The 13,004-nt window shown below is 42.8% G+C and overlaps 1 protein-coding gene across 3 annotated transcripts in view; it reads left to right on the top strand.

Moving 5' to 3' along the window:
* pag1 (phosphoprotein membrane anchor with glycosphingolipid microdomains 1) overlaps positions 1 to 13,004 on the top strand; it is a 59,784-nt gene that overhangs the window by 14,314 nt on the left and 32,466 nt on the right. For 2 of the 3 annotated variants that reach the window (XM_085262283.1, XM_085262286.1), the window contains exon 2: positions 4,064 to 4,100. The exons of the other annotated variant lie outside the window; for it this stretch is intronic. The gene's annotated coding sequence lies outside the window, so the exon portion shown is untranslated. The remainder of the gene's footprint in view (positions 1 to 4,063; positions 4,101 to 13,004) is intronic. 3 annotated transcript variants of the gene reach the window in all.

The raw sequence follows: 13,004 nt of genomic DNA on the forward strand, positions 1-13,004 counted from the left end.
AAACCTGTCACTTCTCTTCACTTGGGAAAATTCCTTTTCTGCTGAAAAAGGGGGGCGTGCCGACTCTGGGTCAGAGACAGGTCTCTTTATGTGATCGATATTCCTTTTTGTACAACGTTACATCCTTTGGTTTATACTATCCTATCCTTTTAGTCATCAACCTTACCTTACTTTTGTGTAGTCTGCTTGTGTCTTTTCGTTGGTTCTGCAAGTCTCTGGAGGGATAAAATACCATTATTTCAATGAACATTTCCTCGTAAGGTGCTAAAGTGCTGTCTAACACCTTGGATTCAAAACCTCCCTCAGGTTCAGTTCAGTTGATATCTAGTGAAGATGACTGTGCATGATTATTATGCTGGAAGAAACCAGTCCAGCAAGGATAGAAAGGTTTAACCGAGTTTAAAGGTGAGCACTCGGCACAGCTCAGCATAGTTTGCAGTGATATGAAACAAACCAGCTAAATGTGCCTACAGGGTATCAAAGCCACCAGATGTAAAGGTCAAGCATTCAGGCCTGTCCTAATTTTTGGGTGTACACCACACTTCCATTCACCCATTTGTTGTGAATACCATAAAGTACAACTTATCTGATCATATCACCTTTTTTTCCATATCAGTATTTATGGTGTTTCCCCTACTGAGCTCTCAAATGTGCAGTCGTCTTTGTAATGTGGAATAAAAATGACCCTCTTTGTCTAGTTGTTGAAGTTGTTGTTGTTACTGCTGACAGTGTGATCACATCTGATGCCGACCTGTAATAGTGCACAAGAATCACGGTCATTTACTGTGTGCCGTTGACCACGATGTCTTTCTGAGACCAATCTTTACTCCCGTTGAAGCCATCTGGAAAGCTCTGGTGACTGAAACTCTCCATTTGTGCCCCCGCATTGAACTTACTTTGACCTTTTTCTCCTGCCATCTGAACCTTTTCTCATTTCCCAAATTGCACTTTCTCAATTCCTTTCCTTGACTCACGAGAGACCCTAGAGTAAGACAGAAACCTGTGGATAGAAGAGTCGAGACAGATGATGAGACAGACTTGTTTTGTAGTTGTGTAGTTTGACACAGCGACATCGATTTATGATCTCAGGTGTAAAAGTGTTTAAGACATTTTTTATGTTTTGTACTCAGGGTCACACTTAATTATGGGGCGATCGTGGCTCAAGAGTTGGGAGTTCGCCTTGTAATCGGAAGGTTGCCGGTTCGAGCCCCAGCTTGGACAGTCTCGGTCGTTGTGTCCTTGGGCAAGACACTTCACCCGTTGCCTCAGAGGGCCTGGTGGCGCCAGTGTCCGGCAGAAACCTGTGGATAGAAGAGTCAAGGCAGATGATGATGTCAGTGCGCCCCAGGGTGGCTGTGGCTACAACGTAGCTTGCCATCACCAGTATGTGAATGGGTGGATGACTGGTTGTGTAAAGTGCTTTGGGGTCCTTAGGGACTAGTAAAAGCGCTATACAAATACAAACCATTTACCATTTAATTAGTGTGACACACACGTGTCGTGAAGAGCAGAAAGTTTGACTACCTTAAAAACGCTAATAGTTGTTCAAAGAGCAGTCCTCCAATCAGTTCGGATGTCCCAGCTGTGTGCCACGCCTCTTTTATGAGCTGAACGTAAAAACTCTGTGTAGTAATACAGGCTTGCTGTATTCTGTGCTCCAGATGCATTTTAGCAATTTAGACATCCTTTAACAGAGCATACTAAGGGCAGGGGACACAAGGAAAGCACAAATTAGTGAAATGAGTAACAGCATTTTATTTTTTATGTAAGATATTACAATTTATGGATGTGGATGCTTCTGCATTTGTTGTGTTTCTCCGCTTATTTATTCAGGATTTTACTTTAGGTTTCAGTCACACAGGCTTAGAGAACCGTTGGCAACCTCTTGGGAACCTGTGGTTGCTAAGGAAAATTTGTATTCCCCAACCAGTTGGAGAGTGGTTGCTGGAGGTTGCAGGCTAACGCTGGGTGATACTGATCACAAAGAAGGCACTGCACCCAAAAAACCTCCTTATGATTTACCACCTCCACAGTGCTGCAGTTCCCCTTAATTTGTGTGTAAGATGGAGGCTTGTCAGCAAAAACTCAGCAACTACAACAATGTTACAAAAGGCACAGCTTTTACTTTGAAGATGAACGTTTAATGTTTCCAATTTGCATTCAAAACTTCAAGTTCCGCAGCCACTTAGCTAGTTTTCAGTGTTTGCATCTTCCATTCTAGCAATAAGTGACTGCAGCAGTCTGCTTGCAACCAATGCAATCACAGGGAGGTTATCAGTGCAGCACCACATACCTCTTTACCGTAACTGACAGTAACCTTCATTAATCACTTGCAAACTGGTTGGGGAAGATTCATTTTCCCCTAGCAACCAGGTGTTGCCAGGGAGTCATTGACTTCTCTCTAGACCTGTGTGATTTGGACTTATGCAATAAATTTCACAGCAGCTGCCATCAACCTCCAGCAACCACTCACCAACCGGTTGGGGAATATAAATTTTACCAAGAAACCGGTGATCTCTAGGCATTAATACTTTAATTCACCTCTCTCCATGTCATCATCTCTAAAAGTTACAGAGAGTATCGTGTTGCCGTTTGACCGCAAAGGTCACTAAAATAATCTGCTTACTAATCTGCCCCTACAGCTATTTTATTTACATCCTCCCTTCATTCCCTTCATGCCATTGTGTTCAGCTTCTGCATTGTTTGTCAGATTTAAATAAATGTTCAGAGATTTGTTTCCTCCTAACCTGTCACTACCAGTAAGAAAGAATGTGACATGGTCTGTTTTGTTTTTTAAAGCAGCTATGTCGGTTTCGATAAAGAGCAAGCTGCGGTGGCTCCTTCAGCAGGAGAGACGCAGGACGGGACGATTCACACTATAATTAGTCACTTTCCATCATTGATCCTATACACATCATTATAAATATGCTATATATATGTATGTATATGTATGGGTATGTACATGTACACGGTATATGAGACAGAGAGAGAAAGAGAAACTCAAGAGCTCAAAAACAGGTCATTAACTGGGAATTTAAAAGCCTGACTCAGAGCAACAAATGAAGCTGGGACATTAGCTTCTTTTCAGCCACGTTATGAAGGTTATTTTTAGACTCTTGTCATCTACACAATACCTCATAAAATAACAACGCTAGTAGGGTTTGGCTTCTGAACACATATTCGCTCTGTGCCTGTGGGTGTAGGTTACTCTTTGATTTTGAAATCCTGTAAATGTTTTGTTTTTATAGCATTTTAGACGATATAAAGGGGGCTGGAAGTAGACTAGAAGCTGGTATTGGAATGATTGAAGGTACGTGGCGCGCAGTTAGACCTCCTTTTCCCTCCAAATATTTTGAGCATACAAAGACAAGTGCTGGCCGTCAGCCGCCACAGTAACTAATCACTCAGACAGCGTGGTTGTGGCCTCTCATTAAACAGGCTGTAACAGTGAAAGGAACACTATTAATGACTCTGCAATACTTGTTACACACACAGTTCTTTCAGACTTAATGGCAGAATATCTGTAAGCTCTGTAGTTGTGCTGGATACGGGTGCTTGCGACGCAATATCAGTTAATAGGTGCAGGTGAGCGCTGTGCTTTCCTATATTCTGTCAGTAAACAGAAGCTGCATGAGCTTAACCCCCCTGCTGCGTTCCCCCAACAATACAGACGCTGTTCCAGAAACTTCACATCCCATTTGCTCTGATGTCTGCGCTGCCGCCTCACACGGGAGCTTTTTCAGCACTTTCTCCCCCCTGCTCCTGTTATGTTGCATCCACTAAGGGCTGGAAGCGAGCATATAACACATTATCCTCTATAGCAGGGTTATCCCCCTCGTGCTTCCCTAACTTGACGTTGTCAACCGAGCATGCTTAGATTCGATCAACAAGAATTTGCGAGGAGGCCATTCGAGTGGATGTTGAATCCCTGCGTGAATCACACAGTGTGCTTGCTCTTTTCCTGAGCTCTCTGCATATTCTGGGGTTATTTTTCCTTATTATGTTACCGGCAGACGTGTGCGTTGACTCTCAAACACGGTCTTCTCTTGTTTTTGTTTTACAGGTGATGAATGACGAGACTCATCCATTTCTCTCTTGAGGTAGGATATTAACTGTTTCAGTTACTCAGTCATTCGAAGAATGGTAAGCCCTGCCAATTAGCAGACTTCTCGCTAACCCCTCTACCTCCCTACCTCCACCCTTCCCACACAGTGCAGGCAAAGAATCTGTGTGAATGCTCAGAGATGGAGACATTAGACTCTTTCCTGCAAAAAGTTTTCCCCAAAAATGTTTTTTTTATGTGTGGATGTGCAAAGTTTGACAGCTTTAATAATTCAAACCAGAATGCGTGACATGAGCATGTCTCTGTCTCTATCAATTCAACTTAACAAATGCCATCATCATTAATATTGTGGATGTATTAAGCCAGGAAAAACATGCTATGCTGCTAAGCAGGATATAGCTTATGTATAATGTCTCTATTCCTGCTTTACACTGTGTGTGATTGCATGCAAGTGCGAATAGATGAAGTATGATGGTAATATTGTATGTATATGCTGGAGGTTCCTGTCTTTGTGTTCCTATTGTGTGTGGTTGTATGCAGATCTGAAAAGTTCTGCATTATCAGCCTCTTGGCAACAAGCAAGCGGAGTTCTGGTCTGTCTGTTTGTTGCGGAGGCCCTGTCGCCCCGGGTTACAGGGTTGCTAGGGAATAGATGGACAGACTGGCATCACCAAAGTGCCAGCGCGGCATGTGGGGTGCTCCACATCTCTGGTCTGCTCTTTTTGTTTGATATGTTCCCTTTTGTCTTATATCAGAGAGGCTGTAAATTAATTTTGCCAGGTGAAAAGCAGCGATAGGATCGCTTTTCTGACCACGTCATACAAACTAAGAAGCTTTCTTGTGCTGGGCTTTTAGGATTTTAAGGTCACTTTAGCCACCAGCACTTTCAGTGCGATAAATCGGGTCCAGGACCTTTGGTAGTTACATTTTCTTTGGATTTCTTTTTTTGTTTTGTTTTTTTTTTTGGCTTTGATTATCCATTTCTGCGCAAGTCTAAAACATCTCAAACTGCTCCTATATTTATCAGGGTGTCACAAGAAATTAAAATTCAGTCGATTGTGATTATTATAACATCATCACTTTCAAAGCAGCCACTGAGATCGAGATGGAGAGCCTACAACGAGAATGAGATCTGAAACTACCACAGGGCCTACCGGTGCGTTAGTCAGCTGAGATGGAAGTACAGCCGTTGCCATTCTAGCCCCTGAGGCTCATATCGTTAACTACTGCTACTTAGCAATGCTGCTAGAGATATATATGTAATACAGAAGCTAAATTCTCCCTTCTAAATAGACTAGGTTAGAATAGGCTGACCGCATTTCTCTAGCACCTTTCATTTAGCTTCAACCTTCTGCTTTTTTGCTCATTGCTAAGCTGCAAGCTGTTGCACCGCAGTTTTCTTTTTCATCCGCACATAAGATGCTGCTTTTCTCCCTCTGCTAGGATCATCTTAAAGATTTCTTAAAGTACGTGTGTGTTGCACCATTATTTCGACATCTTGTAGAATTGTCTCCTTTTGAGCGTGATGCAACCCGATTTCAAAATCAGGTGAGATTATTTTTTTAAACTCCTCTAAACTGAGCTGATAAGTCCCCAGCAGGTGCTTCTCAAAAACCCACTCCACCAACCGAGTCCAGCACCGAGCCATGTGGGGGATTAGGAAGCAGTTTTGTGCGCTCGCTGTGTAAACAGGGTGTGTTCTGTCCTCACAAACAGGAAGCCAGCGCGCTGTTTTATCATCCTTCCCCAACTGGTGCCTTTTCTTTTAACAATTAGCAGACGAGGAATCATAAATGCATCGGGAATGGAGATCCTGTTTGTTTCCAGGAATAGTGTTGTCATGGTGACGGAGGCACGTCTTTGTGCGCTGCGAATCACAGAAATAGTTGTGTCATGCTTTTACTGTAAAGTGCACGAGTTAACATGATGCTGATCATGTAATCGTCAAGATAATCTCTGTGCATGGTTGATGGTTGTAAAATACGTGTGTGTCACAGTGTGTGTGTGTGTGTGTGTGTGTGTGTGTGTCATATAAAGAGAGTGGGAGAGAGAGGAAAGAAGTGGAGGTTTGAGGCGCCAGCAAAGAGGATATGTCTGGCAGCTGTGTCATTTTGCAGAGTAAAGGATTATGGGAGAATTACAACGAATGAGCAGGATGACCAACACACACACACACACACACCCCACGCGTACACACATAACTTTGCTTCTATATTGTGTGTGTATCTGTGATTTAGAGAGCCAGCGAAACTTCATTGCTCAGTTGCAGTCAGTGACTCGTTCCTGCGGCATTCAAAGCAACTGGTACCTCTTTAGTCACAGTCTACCTGGTGACAGACACAAACAACACAAAAGCCTTTACTACACAACATGAGTGTTGCTTCATGAAAGCCTTCTTTTGATTACACCAAATGTTAGCAGCATTTAATGTTTTGTCCTGGAGATAAACCCTGCATAGAGAGTTGTTTACTTAGGTAAGCCTCACAGATACTGACCAAGCTGCCTGTGTTTGCACATGACAGATAATTGAATGCACGTCATATTGTGGCTAAACATAGGTTTAAACCTTCTAATAATTACATAATTACTATGTAGTTACTCGTGACTTATCATAGGATTATGCTAATGCTCTTCTAGTGACCTGTAACTCTCACGACGTTCATACGTTCTGCTCTTTGCAGATTTGTCATGCGGCCAACCCCGCACTTAGACATAAACACACACGCCAGCCAGTCGTCTGGGATTATCGATATGTATTGCGTCTGCGGGAGCATGTACGCGCTTGTGGATGTGTCATCTCTCATGCGCCACAGCGTCACACTTCAAAGTTGCTTTATATCCTCTGGAGCGTCTCCCCGAGTGTCTCTGAGGCCGTCGATGCGCATTGTCATTTTTATAGCCTGTTATTGGGAAACGCTGCTTTGGTGCAAGGCAGCGTGCCAGGCGATAATAAGACCCGGGGAGAGTGTTGTTTTTTTCGACCTCTGAACATAAGATGGGATGTTAACAAGCTATTCTTGATCCCTGGTTGTTTGTTATGCAGCGTGCATGTTCACACATATGTGACTGCACACGGGGTGTAGTACTTGATTACATCACTCAGCTGATCCCTGCGGAGGAGAATTTTTCCTTCCATCCAATTGTGAATGTTTTTGTTTCATATATAAATCTTAGGAGACTTAAATGTGTCATACTATGTTTAACTGATGAAGATTTTTTCACATAACACACAATACTATGCAAAAGTCTTCTGACCTATGAATAGCGAAGGCACCTGCCTCAAAGAGCTGGTGTAATGTCTACACGTCACAGACAATTTACCAAAGAACCAATTTTAAATAGTATCTTTAGTCACCTTGTTATTAGCAGCCTGTCACGAAACACACTATGTTCCTATTCCTTTAGTTGAATCTATGAAAATGATAAAGATCCACAGTTTGACAGATAGAAAAGAGAATTCTTTGCACCAACACGGTGACTTTCAGAGTGATATTCTGAATTCTCGGCACAGTGTGTCCTTAAAAAACTGGAGAAGTGGAGGACAAAAGAAGAAGTGTCAGGCTTTAAAAAAACTATCTAGGCAGATCAACAGTATCTGACATCCCTGTGAGATCTGGACATTTAGTTGATCTGAAATAGTCTCAGTGGAAGGGTGGCTGTCAAGAAGCAATTCTTAAAGAAGGAAAACCGGTATTCCAAATTACAAGAACTGGACTGAAGATCACCATCTGTGTGTACGGAAGAGGTCTGAAACTGTAAAACACGGTGGAGGCTGTCATGGTTTGGGGCTGGAACAATGTCTGATTGGCAACAGCTTAATTTTTCAGCATGACAATGATCCCAAACACACTGCCTGTGCATTAAAAGCATACCTAGGTAGAAAAAAATGCACAGTGGGATTGACCTCCCCAGAGCCCGGACCTCGAGATTATTGAAGCAGCGTGGGATCATTTTGATAGAAAATGAAACAAAAGTTAGCCAACATCAAAAAAAGATCTTTAAAAGTCCTTCAGGAAGCCAAAGAGAGTTGTTAAAATTGTACAAACTCCGTATGTTTGCACGTTTCAATAAATCACTCCACCTCACTCGTATTTCTCTCCAAATATAAAGAACGAGTATATTGGTATATTGAAAACATTAATGTTCTGAAGTACAAACTGCACTTTTTTTGTTTTGCATTCATTCTTAATGTCCATTGTGGATTTTTTCCGTTGTTTAAAGGACTGTAACTAATTGCATTATTGTCATTACCTATTATTATTTTTCCAGTTCAGTTCAATAATTTAGTCTGTGTAAGGCTAGACGCTGACAGATGTTTAGCCATTAAAGCTGAGAATAACACTTGCAGATAGCATATTCAGTATTTAATGGTAGTCACTTTTATTCAAACAGCACATTTAAAAAGGAGTCGATGTAGATGGAGTAACATTATAAAAACATACAGAACAGAAAGCACAAGTTTAAAAATAGAAAGATATAATAACCACATTAAGATAACACCAAATAGCTCATAAGAAATCATTTTAAAAAGATTAAAATGGGGAAAAACCCATGAAAGTTTAATGACAGTCAACAGTAAGACGGGTGGCTCATGGACTAGTGAGTGCAGTTGCATCTCCGGCGGCGCCTCTTCGTGGGTCACTGGTTTAATGAATCTCATTTTCTTGCGTGTTCGAGTCCAGGTTGTAACATATGTCACACATCAGTTTCCACTCGAGGACTTCCTCGTCTTTGCTTTGACTTCAAACTTCAAAATCAATAAAATCCACATTCCCTCAGAAACGGTGTCACGCTCCAGTCACTAAATCTCCGAATCAGGCCACGGAGCTCATTACCAAACCATCATGTGGACCAACAGCTCAATGTGTCAACCAGTTATTCAGTCATCACGAGTTTGTCTGTGTTCACTTGTGTTTTTCTAAGTGTGTAAAGCATCCAGTGTTTTTCTTGCAGCTTTAAAGTCTACACTTTCCTTCGAGGGGCGTTATAGATTGAGGTGCTCAGCAGCTCAGTAGTCAGTTCATCTTTGAAGATCAGCTGGTGGCCTTTTGGAATAACTCCAGACATCTGTTCTAACTTCTTTTACCTTAAGAGAGCTTGACATGAAAGGCCTCTCAGCTGGACGCTTTTACTAATGCAGGCTGGATAATTTAATGGTCCTCGATGACCATGCAGTAAAGGCCTTTATTACCATAGGATGTGTGTTGTTTTATCGTGTTGCTTACTTCTCCAGTCTCCTTTTAATTAGTGCTAAATAGGAACCAGTGAAAAGGGAGCTTTTAAGTAAACCTTAAACATTACACACTGTAAGTCTGCCATGTTTTTCCACTCCAGATGAACTGTTTAAAGTTAAAAATAGGTTTTACTTTCCCTGCCTTCATGCGATTGTCTCCGCCTTTTGTATTTCCTCAGATGTTGTTCCTTGTTCCTCACCCCTGAGGTTTTTTTTTCTTTTTAAAAACAAATGTGTCAGCACTTTCATAGCAGACAAAACACTCTATAAAAAGGACATGAAAGCTGAAATGAAAACATGGTTTCCCTCCTTGCTAAAGAAGGAATCTCCAGTTTTAAACAATAAGGAATCCACCCTTTCGCAGGCGGGCGACTTCAAACGCTTGCCGGGTTGTTGTGGATTTTTTTTAAAGGCAGTTGTGGCTCATTTAGCCACAACAACACGGGCTCCAGCTGGCTGTTTGTTAGCGGCCTTGCAGCAGAACAATAACTGTCGCGGCCACATGCACGGGGGGCGGGGCGGTGGCTAACGCCACTCGGCTAAACAGCAGGAATAGCCACCGAGCAAGGCCACGAGCAGTTAAAACACAGGAAATTAGCCACTGTTTACTTTCGCTTGCCTACATTCGCTCCTACTAATTAATTGCACAGAGCCCCCTGGTGGATTTCAGGTCTCAAAGGAAGGAGCTCTGAGTGTCACTGTTGCACGTTTTATTGTTTATGATGCTGTTGAAATGAAGCAAGCAGTATTTGACCCATTTGTGGCCCCCAGGACTGCTGGTGTGCTGCTGCATTAGCCCTACAGTAATCCCCCGGCGACCCAGAAAGTCATTTCTGGAGCAGGTGGTTATGTGGGCCATAGGACTAATAACAGCAGCGGTGTCATATGGCTGAGAAGGTGTTAAAACCAGGGAGGGTTCATAAAGAAAGCTTCAAATTTTGACGGCTGACCACTACACTCTAATTACAGCTGCCTCTTGTGTGTATATAGTTTGTGTGTAGGCGAGATTACGAGAGCTCTTCTTCTAAGACCATAACTCTGCAACACTTTGCACAGAGGGTGTTTGCTGCAATGAAAGGATGAAGGTCGACACATTTCCCAGCATGCATTTGCATTCCTGGAGCCTCTCATGGGATTTTTTTTTTCTTTTTTGGAGGGATGTGTGCGGATGAAAGGGGTAAACCAGAAGGACAAACTGCACTGCTCTCTGGGGCATCTTTTTCCAGCTGAGGCCGTCATCTCACGGCCTCTGATGCAGAGAAAAGGATGTGTGATTTCATTTTGCGTGGGTGGCCTGTTTACATTCCAGGCATTCCTCACGGGAATCCCTCTCTCTGTTTCTTCGGATCCTGTGCTGGAGCGCCTGGGAAGGCATTGGCGTCTGTGATATTCTCAGAGGTCTCTCTGGAAAACATTTGGAAAGTGAAGCCCTACTTACACACAACCGAGCGCACATCCCGATGGACTCTTTAACTGAATTCTGGGAATGTGGTGTTTATTTGTAGCATAGGGGTTTATTTAAAAATGACATTTGGAATTAAAGTTCTTGATTTGTCATCCTTCCATGCTCGGTCTACTAATGGAGGCTTCTAGGAAAGTATTACACAACAAATTTGTTGTAGGAAGTCAGGGGATTGCAAATGTCATTTTTGTACCCAAAGCAGCTTATCTGCAATCTCGTCTATGGCCTTGTTCACGCTGTTAATTCCTCCTCAAGAGATGATTTTGTGCTCCTTGCTGCGTCAGCTTACGGCAGACTGGGTGCCTTTTCTATCTCCCTCTTAATCTTCAGATCGCATGCTTTCTTTTCATGGTATTTAGGGTCTTTTGTTTTTAAAGTCTGCAGGAGATAAAGAAATCCAAGAGATGCTTTCGTTCACTCAGCTTCTCTTTAAGGAGATCGTGTTGGCTTTTCTTTAATTGACTTCCTCCTTTGGGAAAACCTTCAGAGCTACACTAAGCATCCTGTCTGTCCTGATAGTCTGGCTTACAATAACTGCTAGACACTCAGGAAGTCATAAAGCTTTAGCACCATACCGTGTCGTATGTATTACGCGTTTCACCCCGGGTGATGTCAACAAGAAATAAAATCTCCATCAGCAGCACTGGTGGGGTCAGGGCGATGTAGAGTGGTTCTGTTGTGCAGTGTGTTAAGTCTCCAGGGCACTGCTAATGGTCTAATATGAGTTGGCGGTCAGGAGCGTTGAGAGGTCGTTTACAAACGCTGTATTGTAAGGGCTCTTGATTTTAAGGGGCACTCGAGAGGAGTGTGCATTCTGACGTCTGTGCGCGCAGAGGAGTTTGCACAAGTCTTAGAACTTTAACTTCTGCACATTCTCCCACTTACCACTATTTTATTGAGTCACAAAGCTTCAGATTAGCTCACCTTTATCAGGTACAAAACAATTTTCATATTATCACCCACACACAATTTTACAAACGTTTACTTCAGGTAGCATTCGATCATCCATCAATTAGGGAATATTACCTGGTGAACATGTCAGGTGTGCTAAAAATCAACATCAGCTTAGTGATAAAACATCCACACGTCCTCTAAAAGAAAGAACTAGTCAAGTCATTTTCCGTTCCACATACCAGGAGAAACCTGGATACATCACTACATAAATAAAAGATGTAATGTGTAACTGCCCCTCAGAAAAAATGGTGTCCGTTAAGCCCCACCTTTGGCTTTGTTTTTTAGATCATTCTGAGCACCTGTGGCAGAAAACTATCACAGCTGAGTAGATAAACAATAAGTGCTTCATTTGGTATAAAAATATCCATCCATCTTCATATTCAAGTCAAGTTGCAGGTGGACGGAAACGTTCCCAGCTGTCATAGGACTAAAGGCAGGGTAGACCCTGGAAGGACAGACAACCATTCATGCTGACACTCAGCAGACAATTAACCTGACCCGTGCATCTCTTTGGACTGCTAGAGTACGTGGAGACAACCCACACAAGCATAGAGAAACCGGCCTCACAGGATCTTCTTCCTGTGAGGCAAGAAGGTGTCTGCATCACCGTGCTAAAAACATACATTTAATATTCTTTTTTCTCCATAATAATTATCATCAAAATTTGTTGGCCTCCCTAAACAGATACTGCCGTGATTTCGAGTTAAGGTACAGTTTATACGGCCTGATTTGACTTAAAGTCTGCAGGCTCTGCATTCCTATATGAAGCACCGCCCTGAGGCAAAGTAAGAAAGGTGTGGGAGGTGTAGTTTTGTAAGCTAGGGACCCTCCACTAAGCAGTTCTGATGGTATAAAACAGGTTTTTCCTCCACGTTTCACCTTTCTATGTCCGTACACGTCTGTGAATAATATCAGTGAGTGTCACCTCTGTGTGTGTCCTGCTCTCTGCTCACATCACATCTTGCCACATTATCCACCCACTGCGGCAGGGTGGATTTGCCACTGGCCACCTCAGCTTCCTTGAAAGTGTCAGAGTGTGAAGGTGCCTCACTTGCATTTTCCTCTCGGCCGGCTGCCCGCACACTGAGCGCGCGCTAATATATTCTTTCTCATCACTCACTCCTCTCTGCCTCCACCTCGTTCTGTCACGCTGATGTCTGCCACTTGCTAATTGGTTCATCTCTATTCCAATGACTCTGTGTGCGTGACCATTTTCGGTGTATTTTTTGAGTCTAAATTCCCGAGTGTGGCTTTGTGTGTGTGTGTGTGTGTGTGTGTGTGTGTGTGTGTGT

This window comes from Mchenga conophoros, linkage group LG22 (genome assembly GCF_057382185.1).
Source record: "Mchenga conophoros isolate Kocher_MC1m ecotype Shallow Benthic linkage group LG22, M_conophoros_male_GT1.1, whole genome shotgun sequence".
In the NCBI taxonomy this organism is placed as follows: Eukaryota; Metazoa; Chordata; class Actinopteri; order Cichliformes; family Cichlidae; genus Mchenga; species Mchenga conophoros.